General features: G+C 38.8%; 1 protein-coding gene across 5 annotated transcripts in view; it reads left to right on the forward strand.

The window, feature by feature from the left end:
* Positions 1-12,805, forward strand: part of MGAT4C (MGAT4 family member C) — a 319,924-nt gene that overhangs the window by 265,437 nt on the left and 41,682 nt on the right. Inside the window, exon 1 of one of the 5 annotated variants that reach the window (XM_083699339.1) lies at positions 1,502-1,530. The exons of the other annotated variants lie outside the window; for them this stretch is intronic. The gene's annotated coding sequence lies outside the window, so the exon portion shown is untranslated. Of the gene's footprint in view, positions 1-1,501; positions 1,531-12,805 lie in introns of those variants that run through there. 5 annotated transcript variants of the gene reach the window in all.

Genomic DNA, 12,805 nt, shown 5'->3' on the forward strand with positions numbered 1-12,805 from the left:
GATTTTTCCATACTCTACTAAGCTGCTTTTTCTGAATACACCTGTGACTCTTTTATTGGGGCAATTTCCAGCTAATTTGTATCAATCACATTGACAGATGTGCCTTACCATTTATGCAATGTGTTTCATTATATGTAGGATTTTTCCTGAATTATTTGGTATTTTGATTTCAGTCCCTTGGAACGTTATTCTACTATTTATGTTATATGAAATGCTACATTATCCATTTCAGTATGCTTCTGTAAATCTGGGAGCTCATGACCAGGAGATTTTGAACAGGACTTGCAAACAGGGGTGTTTGCGAGGGCTTGGTGGTGGAGACTGAAAAGAGTGAGCTTGTGTCTTTTGAATTAAGGTTGGTTGTTTGCTGAGCTGTTTGGAAACCTGATTGTGAGTTTGTGGGTGTGGGTGACTAAACATAAGGAAGACATTTCTGGTGGTAAGACCTGTTCAGCAATGGAATGGATTCTATTGGAAGGTGATTGACTCTCGCTCATAGAATGGCCATATGTCATTCAGGTGATTGGACTAGATGATGCCCAGGACCCCGTCTAATTCTCCATTTCTATTATTCTATATAACAGTGGCATGGCTGAACACATCTCACTGTCTTTCACTTGGTCAAAAACATGGCAATTTGGATTTTTAAAAATGATTATGTGTTTATACAGTGGTGGCTCAGTTTATGAACTTAACCCGTTCCAGAAGTCCGTTCTTAAACCGAAACCGTTCTTAAACCGAGGTGTGCTTTTCCTAATGAGCCCTCCTGCCACCGGTGCCCTTCCACCATTCAGATTCAGTTCTTAAAGGTAAATTTCGTAAACTGGGACACTATTTCCAGTTTTGTGGAGTTCTTAAACCAAATTGTTTGTAAACAGGACTGTTTTTAAACCGAGGTACCACTATATATCACAATTGTTGCTGTTGTTTTTAAATGAAAGCATTTTACCGGTAATTCATTCAAACATTACTTAATTCAGGAATGTCCTGATTGCTCAATAGTGCCACCAGCTCCCACTCCTCCGAATATTTGTTTGGTGCAAAGAATGTGAGGAGATGAAGATTAAGAAAATTGACCTTGCAGAATTATACTGCTGACAGTTTTCAACCTATCCCGAACCATTCAGAGAGTTTGACCCTACAACATTTCAAAATTCTATTTTGCTTGAGCTACAGAGTTATAAACACGGGAATTGCTTCAGGCAAAATATTGTTATTTCAGAATGAGGGTGGATTCAGTTATTAGGCATGGTGAGGTTTAGAGGTGCACAGCTTGAATCCATCTTTAGGCACCTAAAATAATGGCATTCACATTTCAACAGTGTTTGTATAGTGTTCTTATTGGAAAACCAAATATATGGGATACCTTACCTATTCCTTCCCCTGGGCTGTTTTAAAGCCTTCGGCATTTTACTCTGTGAGTTTATTTCAATGCAGCTGTTAAATCTTCTGCAGCCGTGGGAAAGCTGGAAATGAAATGGCCCTGATTCAGATCTACATTTTTCACAGCCTTATGGCTAGGTTGTCAAGGTGAGTCGCGTTCAGATATGAATATTGAATGTAATGAGCAAACAGGACACACAATAATGCATTTTCAGGAATTATATATAACAGGGATGGTGGAGACTGTTCATACCTCCCAATGTGAAATACAGCTTTCCATCTGAAAATAATACATATGTTTGTATCAACGTACTCTCTCTCACACACATACATCATGACCATCACTATATCATACACATGGTTAGCGATATCAGATACTTGATCCCTCCCCCACATTATATTCTAAGCAATGTACAGAATTCGGGGGGGGGGGGAATACCTTTTGTGTTGTTCCCCTTAGCTGTCATTCAGAAGGCTGTGATGTGCTTTGATTAAAACTGGAGAAAATATTGTGTTTCCATCAGCATGGAAGCTCTCTCACACACAGTACCACAGTCACGACTTGGTCCTGTCTTTTGTCTCCAGTGTTTGGTATTTTGAAGTGGGTAGCTCAGTTGGTTAGAGTGTGGTGCTATTAATGCCAAGGTCACAGCTTCAATCCTCGTATGGGACAGCTGCAGATTCCTGCATTGCAGGGGGTTGGACTAAATAATCCTCAGGGTCCCTTCCAACACTACAGTTCTATGATTCTATGAAGTGCATGACCCATACATATAGAAGTACCCGATTAGCTATCATAGTGAATACCTGTTGGTAGAACTCTCTTCCCTGAATTTGTCTCATCTATTCTTAGAGAACTGGGGATGGGCAAATCTGCCTGTTTTGTTTCCCCCTGGTTTTCTATGTTTTGAATGTTCAATTCTCCACATTTCTGCATGTTTGAGATCTTTTTTAATATCCTCATGAAAATCCATCAGCACCTTTGTGTGAATTTCTCCTGATACACAGAAGTTTGTCAAAGGCATATGTTTTTTTCATGAAAATTCCCCTAATACAATGCACTTTTTCATCCCATTTTCAATAATATATACACTTTAATGTACACTTTACCTTGTATATGTATTTTTGTACACATTATTTGATTTGACAACTGCTTTGGAAAATTTCCAACAGACTCTGTGTGGGCACAGAAGTCTCTGAAGTCTTTGTTATTCATGTAGCTTGAGCTGGGTAGATTGGAAGTGATGCAAGACAGACAGCACCATTTATTATTATTTTTTGCTAGTGATGCAGCTAAAAATCAGAACTGCAGAGTCTGGAGTCTCAGCTTAGTTTGGAGCTTCCTAGCTAATGATGAGCTGAGTACAGTCATACCTCGGGCTGAATATGCTTCATGTTGAGCGTGTTCAAGTTGTGCTCTGCGGCAACCAGGAAGTAACGGAACGCGTTACTTCTGGGTGTCACCGCTCGCACATGCGCAGAGGCTCAAAATGACATCACGCGCATGTGCAGAAGTGGCGAAAAGTGACGTGCACATGCGCAGATGTGCCTTCGCTAGTTACGTTTGCTTCTGGATGCGAACGGGGCTCCAGAACAGATCCTGTTCATATCCAGAGGTACCACTGTATACACAAACAGGAGTTTGGGATCAGCTCAGCATTACTTCAGTTCTGGGTTTAACAGATGCTTCCTCTGATGCAGCAGTATCCTTTCCTCCTAAAATGTTTTTGAAAGCTGTGGAAATACTGAGAAAGCCTTCTTCTGTAGCGTTTATTAAGCTCTGGAGAAGTATGATGGGAAATGTAGTTTCACAGGCCTCTTGGGTCATTCCTAAGATTATCTCACAGTGCTTCAAACCTCTAGAACATGCCTGGTACAAATCTGTAGTCTCCCTCACTGCGATTTGCATGTCCAAGCTTGCAACAGTAATTTGCTCTATCGTAACCCCCCCTCCTTTTTGGCAGCCTCCTCTCCAGTATTAAGCAGCAACACTATTGTTTGCGGTTCTTCAGAAGAGTGTTCAGACAGTATAAGATGGTGTGGTGTGGTGGCATCACTCACTGATCTCTAGCAGGTTATTTACCGATACTTACTGGGAGGTAGAGGGGGAGGGTAGAGGCAGTGGCAAAGTTGGCATAGTGCAAACAAACTGGGAAGAGCACCTGATTGACTCTGCTGGTGCATTTGCACCACACCAACCTTGTTGCTGCCTTGTCCTGTCCCTTTACCTTCCAGTAAGCAGCAGTGATCCAACTAACCAGAGGTCAGATGAACAAGGGAAAGTTAATAAACAAGTATCTCTGACAGTATTTTCTAAATAGGAAATAAAGGTCCGACACTACTAATGTTTCCCAGGACAAAGTCTTTCATCTTGTTTGGTTTCCTTTGCCCTGAAAAAATGGTGATAAAGACAGAATGCATTTATGAGGCATTGAGTGACTTTGGGGGCACATTATTTCGTATGTTTAGATTGTGAAAGATGAGCAGAAATATGCTTTAAGCAGCATTTCAGATTTCATAGTGCTATGGAGCATCTCTGAATATTTCTGACACAGAGGTTCCATTGTGTATAGGGATGAAACTGTGAGTAATAAATTCTAGATAAGCAGGCAAGTTATTCTGTCCTGTCATCGTAGAGTTCTTGATATGTTGAAAATTTGTTGTTCTCATAACTCAAAGGAGCTGCACTGTTTTTGTTGTTGTTTTGCTTTATGTCTTTGGAAGTCAGTGAAAGACAAGACCATAAATTCTCCAGAGCCAATATATTTAAATGATGTTGCCATCTCTGTGATACCTGAAATAAAAGGTGAAAAATAGTACATCAAAGCATATGTCATGTTTACTTTAATAAATATCAATGTGTGTTCTACTTTAATTTATAAACTGTTAATTAATTGAGGTGACATTTATAACACAAACAGTGTTATAAAACAGGTTGATGTTGCCTTGCCAATCACAGAAGTGAATAAGAGTGTCAACTAAGGGATTAAAATTCTAGAAGTGTTCGCTTCAGATATGTCATCTTGAAGAGAAACCCACCGCATGACTTTTTGAACAAGGGACATACTCTATCTTCTTGTTGGCTGGCTGGCATACCCTGCATCTCCACAGCTACACAGCTGCCCCCTCCCCCCCTTTTTTTTTTTTAAAAAAAAGACCTTAAACTTGGTTAACTAATTCAGATGGCTTAAGGAATGCATGGATAGATCCACCCATGTTTTTAATGGGAGCTTATTGGCAAGATAATCAGATTCACCACATGAAAATACCCCATCTCATTTGAGGATTTTTGAGATCTCCAGCCTGAAGATCTGTAAACTACTTGGGGCTGAAATTTTGCTTGGTGTCTAGATATACTGAGGAAACTAGCCAAGGGATTAGGTGGGGTCTGGAAAGCATGTTCCTGATGGTAGCCAATGTACTATAACCATTAAAGAGGTGAACCTAAGACCTAGGAGACCAGGGGTCAAATCCCTACTCACCTATGAAGCTCACTATGTGCCTTTGAGCTAACAGTCAGCCTAATGTACATAACAGGATAAAATAGATGGGAGAGAACCATGCATATTACCTGGAACTCCTTGGAAGAAAAGTAAGATAGAAATGTAATAGAGGAAAGATGTAATACAAATGTAATCATAATCATTATCAAGTTAATGTGACAAAATTCCTTGATTTTCCAGAATAACATAAATGATGCATTGTGTTCCCATTTACATTACTTACATATAATACTCCTGTTTTAAAGTATATTATTTTGATGCTTAGAAATTGTTCCCTGGAGTGGGGGGGGGGATAGCACATGTGTTTGGATCCAGACCCTGAGCTGCTGTGGCTGCTTCTAACTGCCTACCATATTTACATTTTGAGCCCATTGTGATGCCTGTACATAACAGTACCATAAACAACAATATGGATGCAGCAGGGGCAAGCCATAGATGCAGCTCATATATGATAATGGGAAGAGGAGCTGAAAGCATTGACAGCAGGTTTCAACATCTGGAACTGCCTGATTTACACTACAGAAGATGTACTTATTTTCAAGCCCAGTTTCTGCTTTTACGGGCCTTAATCGGAAGCTGTATGCTCACAGTTCTGGGCAGAGTAAAATGACTTCCTACAGCAGGAAGTGAATTAACTCACAACCATTTCAGTGAAGGCAGTTTGTTTGTTTGTTCCACTATAGGCAGGCACCCCAGTATCAACCCAGCACCAGTCCTCTTTGAGATAATTCCATTCAGCTTGGGGGAGATATTTTATCCTGGCTAGGCATCCAATATATGGCTTATCGTGACTTCGAATTTGTTTTTCTCTGACCATATGGAAATCCTGCAAAGAATTATATTCAACTGGATAGACTTCAGTTCATTTTCTTCTGTGTGGAGTTTAATGCTGTTAGTACTGAGGATGCCTGCTAAGGCTGTAGGCCATTGTAACCAGCTGGTTCATTATGGCATCTTTCTACAGCACTGTTCATTGATTTCTTTGTTCACCACAGCCTTGGTTTGTCTGTTTCTTCCCTCAGTAGATCAAGGCTCCAATATTTAGCCTCTAGAGCTAAACTTTATGTCAAGTAAATTAATCCCTTGGTAGATGAATTGTAAGTCAACAGGATAGTGGAATGGCGTCTGTTGATGAGGCAGCTTACAAGCTCTGAAAAGAAGTGTTCTTCAGACTTTTGGTACAAATATAGAGAAAGAAAAAGAGGACTTTAGTACAAGTATAGAGAAAAGCTACAGTTCCCCCCCACTTTTATTAAATATTGTCCGTGCAGCAGATGTTAAGGCAATGTGAATCTGTTTTAATGATTGTTTCCATGAATATGGAAAAGGATTCACAACCTGCCCTCTTCCAAGATTTCCATGGATATTGTATACTGAAAGAAATTTGTTGAATGTGTATAAATGCCAACACCTATTGATGTTGCAAAATATAGTGACGATAACAATGACTTTGGATCAATCCAACTGTATGGAAATAGCCCAGTTAGTTCTTAGTGAGCAAATCCTGGTGCATATAGCCAGATTGCTTTTCACTTTCTCCTGCGTATAGCTTGGTTCATAGTGCCAAGACAGCTTAGTTTCCAGTAACTCTTAAATAAGAATTATCTAACTATTTGTTAATGTATTATTATCATTTTAATCATAAGGGCCTCTTTGAGATGCTGTTCTGGCTTAACAGTAAAACTTTGGTGACTGAGTGAACTGTGTTTTTTTCCATGCTAGAACAATTTAATAGTATGCACGCTCAAATGATCATTAAAACAGCATTGGTTACTACAAAACCCTTGGCAAAAAAACAAAACAAAGGCTAAAACTTATTAGGTGGTTAAACTTCCGTGAATTATTTGACCAGCTCTAATTAAAACCTTTCACATTTAGACATTTAATTTTACCTTAAACCTTAGACATTTAATTTTACCCACCTGAAATAAAGCATACAGTAGCTAAATGTATAATTCATATCAGCTTATCTAACCATTTTAAATCTCTTTCTATTTCTGATGTCTCCGCTCTTCTAAATGATTGTGCAGGGAACTCGCATCGAATATTTTCTTGATCATCTGAAAAGGGTTATGTGGGAGTAGCAGTAATCACAGTTCACCAAGCATAGATGAATACCAGTTCACTGCAGTATTCCGGGACCTCCACAATTTTTTCATTCATATGGCTGACATATTTTGCTTCAGTGAGTGTGAGAAATTTTGTTGAAGATGTGGGTTAGGGTGAAAGAGATCAGAGACCCAGAAGGAAGATCAAGCACTATTAATTAGTAGTTTTATAGTTTTATAGGGCTCCAGCAGGGGTTGGTATGCCACTGCCTCAACCAAGATCTAGTACTGGAGCCAGGGAGTTAATCCATGCTATACTTAGATGGCCTTGGGCAAGTCATCCAGTACCAGATAGCATGGTGGGTCTGTGCTGCTCACCTGACCTCCCTCTAGCTCAGTCACTGCTGCATACCAGGATGGAGAAGGCAAGAGTTGGTGGTGGCACAGTATAAACACACTGTAGGATAGATTGCACTGAAGATGGTTGCATGCTCATCTGGGATGGTAGCAGCTCCTAGGGTTTGCAGTCCATTCTCACAGTACGATAAGCTATCTGTATGTGTTGTTTGAATGCTCAGATGTTGGAGTTTAGTAGAAAACTCCAGTTCTGCTGGCCTTGTGCCAGGCATGGCAGCATATCTGTATGCAATTCATTGGCACTGCCCCTGCACATTTATCATCATTTTGTGTTTAGTGGAACTGCTATATCCTTACCATTTATTTACTAGCATAGCAAATTCTTGCATTGGAGACTCTTTGGCAATATTTTTATTTTTATTTAATTGCCGCCTATTGTGGAAATGCTATGGCTTTTTAATGAAGAAAATTGCCTCTTTTTATAATTAGCTGACTATGATGTTCTATTAGCTATTTAAAATAACTTTATACTTCAATGGCTATAATTATATCAGCATCTACAGATGTAAGATCATCGCTCTTTTTGCTCTGTTTTCAATTATTTCACAGGGAGTTTCAATAACATAGTGCATAAAGGTTTTGAACAAAATCATTTTCTATTTGTGTTGGTTCCTTTACATGCCCTCTAATGTATTATTTACATGTTTCATTTATGGAACATTTATGAATACAAATATAGTCTGGAACTTTGAATTAATTATAGTAGATTTGCTCTGGCTTTGCATGCCCCTTTCATTGTAGGTGCAATGAAAATAAACAATGTAAATGATTTACTTTATTTAAAACAGAATAGAGAAAACATAGGTTTGTGTACTGAGAAAAAGGTTTTGTGCTCTTGACAAAAGCCATTTATTTGATTTTATGGAGGGATCTGAATCATTACATGCTGTCAGGTCAAGATTTTGAACTGTCCTAGTGACATCTATCAAACAGTAATTGCATTGGATGTAATTCCTAAATGATTTTGAATGGAGCTATGATTGTTGTTGTATTTGAATTGTTGAGTAGAATTCTTTATTACAAAAATGGGATCCATTTTTTGAATAACAGTATGGTCATCCTTGATATTTGGACAAAATGACAAATCAGTGTTTGGGGCTTGGACTTCATAGTTGCTTTTGTTGTTGTTTAAGGCCAGTTCTTGAAGAATGTTCAGACCAGATATATGAATTCCACTGTACATAGTAATGGGATTTTTATCTGAAACAGAGAATTGAAATGGAGGGCTTTCAGCACCATTATTTTGCATAAAATGTGCATGTAATCATATTCATTCTGGCCATCCTACTGTGCCTTGGCTGAAATAAACATTTTATGCCATGGTAAATGGGCTGTGTTTGAGGAAATATTATAAAAATGGAAATTGTTTTATGAAATTTTTGCCCACATATGTACAGAGTGATTCTGTTGAATATTTTTTAATTCATATTTTGAATATTTATTTTCAAGGATGCACTTTGAATGATAGTTTCAAAGTATGAAATTTGGTTGTAAGTTTCCTTTATGAATTTGAGTTGATACCAAATTATAAGAACAAAGCTATTTCATGCAAGTGTCAAACAATAATAATCCAGTGTTATTGAAATTTGGGGTCTGAGTTATCTTGATTGTAACACAAAGAGAAGCAACTCTTTCCAATGCAGGTGCCCTAGGACTAAGCAGTGCTTTTTCTGGGGGTACGCAGACCCCAAAACATTTTGTGAATCTTTGAACTTTTGTCCATTTACTGTATTTATTTTTCCCGATTTAAACTATAAAATGGTAATTCTCTTGAGTCAAAATGAGAGTACCCCTAAACAATTTTTTTAGGAGGGAAAAGCACTGGGATGGAGGGAGATGAGATTTTATTCAGCATATGCAATCTCATGATCTTTTCTCATGTTACCTAATAGTTAAACAGTATTTTCAGCTGATCTCATTCTTCTGAAGTATTTTTTAAAAACCTTCCTGTTGATCTTAATATTTTTAACAATATACTTTCTCTCCCCTTCTCTCTCACTGCCCACATTTTCATCAAGTTGTCTCCCCTGCCTTTTCTTTGGTCAGAGTTTCTGCTTATGAGGTTTGTGCTTAGGGTTATGGGGCACTTAGACATAGAATAATCTATTAGATTTTTTTGCCATTGATTGAGAGTAGAGAGGAGTGTTCCAATTATCTGCAGTGTTGCTGTCTCCCAGAAAGAAATTAGTATGAAATGTTTAGTGATCCAAGTTTAGTGAATTAGATTGGGAGACATTTATTGATTTCAGCATACTTTGGATGCTGGTTACAGTCCTACAAGACAGCAAGGCAATCTGTTGTTATCTTAAAAATCTGATCCCAAGTTAATCTTTTCCTCCGCTGTTTCCAGCCAGTTATATATTTTTTTTTAAGTGAGCTTGGTATTACCAAACATAAACTTTGATAGTGTGGGTATGCAAAGCTCCAATGGATTTTAATATAGCTGGTTGGCACCTGTCAGGGAACTGCCATCGGAGAGTCAGGTGGTGGAAGGGCTCAAGGAGGCTAAGAGACCCTCAGATGCTGAGGAAGGAACCAGCAGGGGGAGAGGGAGAGTTCCTGCAGAAACTCAGGTGGAGGGATGGCTCCAAGATGCTTCCAGTGAGAACAGCGGGGAGGGCTCAGGACCTCCGCTGGGGATGCCCACTCCGCGCAGGAAACTGTCACGCAGAGAATCCAGACGTAGAGTTTCCGTTAAGGAACTCTTATGTTGACGTAAATTCCGGAAGCGTCCACTGACGGATTCTGCCAGCGATTGAGGGAGTCATGCTTTGAGGGCTCCCGTAAAGGCAGAGCTTTGAGACCTATGCAAAGCTCTGAGGGATTCAGCTTTTACACACAAGCAGCTCATTAACCCATCACAGCACCCATTGTTAATTTGTCAGCAGCTTGCCTCTGTTCAACTACCTGTAACACACACATGAGCAGAACAGTCAGCCTTGTATTGTTTAAAAGCTTAATGAGAATAATGAGAAAATGCAATTCTAAAGAATAAACATTCTACCAAGTCTGCTGAATTATAATAGTACAGTGGTACCTCTGGTTATGAACTTAAATCGTTCTGGAGGTCTGTTCTTAACCTGAAACCATTCTTAACCTGAGGTACCACTTTAGCTAATAGGGTCTCCCGCCGCACGATTTATGTTCTCATCCTGGGGCAAAGTTATTAACCCGAGGTACTACTTCCGGGCTAGCGGAGTCTGTAACCCGAAGTGTTTGTAACCCAAGGTGTTTGTGACCTGAGGTACCATTGTAATAGGAGAAAAGGATGCAATTCAGTATCTTGTTGGGGAGAGAAGAACCAGATACAGTAACATTTACTTGGGAGCAACTTTCTTTGATTTACATAGAGCCAACTTCCAAATAAAACTAAGTAGCTCATGGAAATAGATACCTTTTAAGAGGCAAAGCTATCAATCTCCTTTGGATGCTACCAGAAAAAAATAGGCTCACACGCCAATAATTTTGTCATCGTCGTCATCATCATTATCATCATCATTCCCATCATCATCATAATTTGTATACAGTGTTACCTCGGGTTAAGAACTTAATTCGTTCTGGAGGTCCGTTCTTAACCTGAAACTGTTCTTAACCTGAGGTACCACTTTAGCTAATGGGGCCTCCCGCTGCCACCATGTGATTTCTGTTCTCATACTGGGGCAAAGTTTTTAACCCGAGGTACTATTTCTGGGTTAGTGGAGTCTGTAACCTGAAGCGTCTGTAACCCAAGGTACCACTGTACTTCCCTATACCACAACATAAAGTACAATGTAAAAAGTACCAAACTCATAATAAAAATAATTAAAACAGATACAAAATCCAAATTAACTTATAACATTAAAAAATAATGGAAAGCAACCCCACCGCCCAATAAAATATCCATCCATGTTAAAGCCCCATTTTTGTTAAAAACCGTAATTTTAGCACAAGGAGGTTGACCCACACCCCCGTTTCACCCCCAAAGTGCTGCCCCAAAGGAACAACACCATTTAGTGTTTCCCACATCGCATGGCCCTGGCCTCCCTCAATCATGGGGGCAAGCTGGCGCGCTTAGAGGAAGTGGACATCAGAAGGGAAATGAATTACATGTGAATATATCAGTAGCTTTGTATTAATGGAACAGTCAATGCAAAAACTGCATTGTAATATTTTGTTTATCTGTTGTTGCTTAAGTTTTTGTATACTGCTTAGAGATATTTTAAATATATCAAGTGGTATAAACATTAAATAATCAAATCAAATCAAAAATCAAATGTGTGGCTTTACCTGCTCTGTATCTCATAACACATGTCAGTTTTGAGCTGGCAGACAATATACACAGGATAAACACATTGCCACTAATTTCCCAGTTTGGGGGTCATTAGTTTCGGTAATATAGTGGGACAGCTTCCATCAAGTCAGGCTAATGATTATAAAAAGATCATAAGCGCCTGCAGAGAACAAGGAAAAAAGCTCTGTACCATTGCCAGAAGAAATAATACCTGCACAGTCAGAAGTTCAATTTAAATGTGAACATAAAATGACAGTAATAAATGGGAAAAATATTTTCCCCAAATGTATATACCAAATAAAATATGCCATATTAAGTTTATAAGAATATTTTTTCCAACAATGTAAAACTACATACAAACACATGACTCATTCTGTTCTGTCTTTATAAAATGTCTGAACCTGATTTTCAGAAACACTTTGCACTGTCCCCCAGTACTCTCAGGCAGTATTGAAGATGCTTTCCACCTCCTCGTAGAACCTGGTGCTGCATCAATGGCAAGAAAAATGGGTGGATAACCAATTTGGAAGAAATACTTCAAGGTGCAAACCCAATTAACCTGCCTGTGGCATTCTTCATATTCATTCTTAAATTCTTCCTGAAAAGCTTGTTATTCATTGAAAATGTGGCACTGACCTGACAATACTCAGGCTCTGTGGATCATAATAAGTCTTAACTTCTCATTAACATTTTTGATTTAGTGTTTTTCCTCTTTACTTAATGCAGAAAAGAAAAACAGGAGAGAGGATAATATCCTCCCCCCCCCCCCACTCCTCATGCATTTTATGTTCTTCATTAGCCTGGACATGAATGCTGTTTTAATTTGTTGTTACACCAAAGTTTTACACTTCATTACATGTCTGTGCCAATAGTTATGGGCTGCATTGATTTTCTGTCTTTTTAAGTATTCAGGAGCATTTGAGGGGTTGTCTACCACTGAATTGTTTTTCATTCATGGCTATGACATTGTTAATCTTGGGAAAATGAGGTGGAAATCATTTTAAATTTCTGTTTCCATTCTGCTATCTTTGTCACCACTTAAGAAGTAATTAAGTAAGTCAATGGAAGGTTTTTCTCCCCACTCTACGCACCTCACCACATACACACACTAACACACAACAAACAAGCTTTAGAATGTTACTTGTTCATTTTTTATTTTCTAGTTCTGAGCTAAAAAGGTGGTG

This window comes from Podarcis gaigeae (genome assembly GCF_964106915.1).
Source record: "Podarcis gaigeae genome assembly, chromosome: 10".
Lineage (NCBI taxonomy): Eukaryota > Metazoa > Chordata > Lepidosauria > Squamata > Lacertidae > Podarcis > Podarcis gaigeae.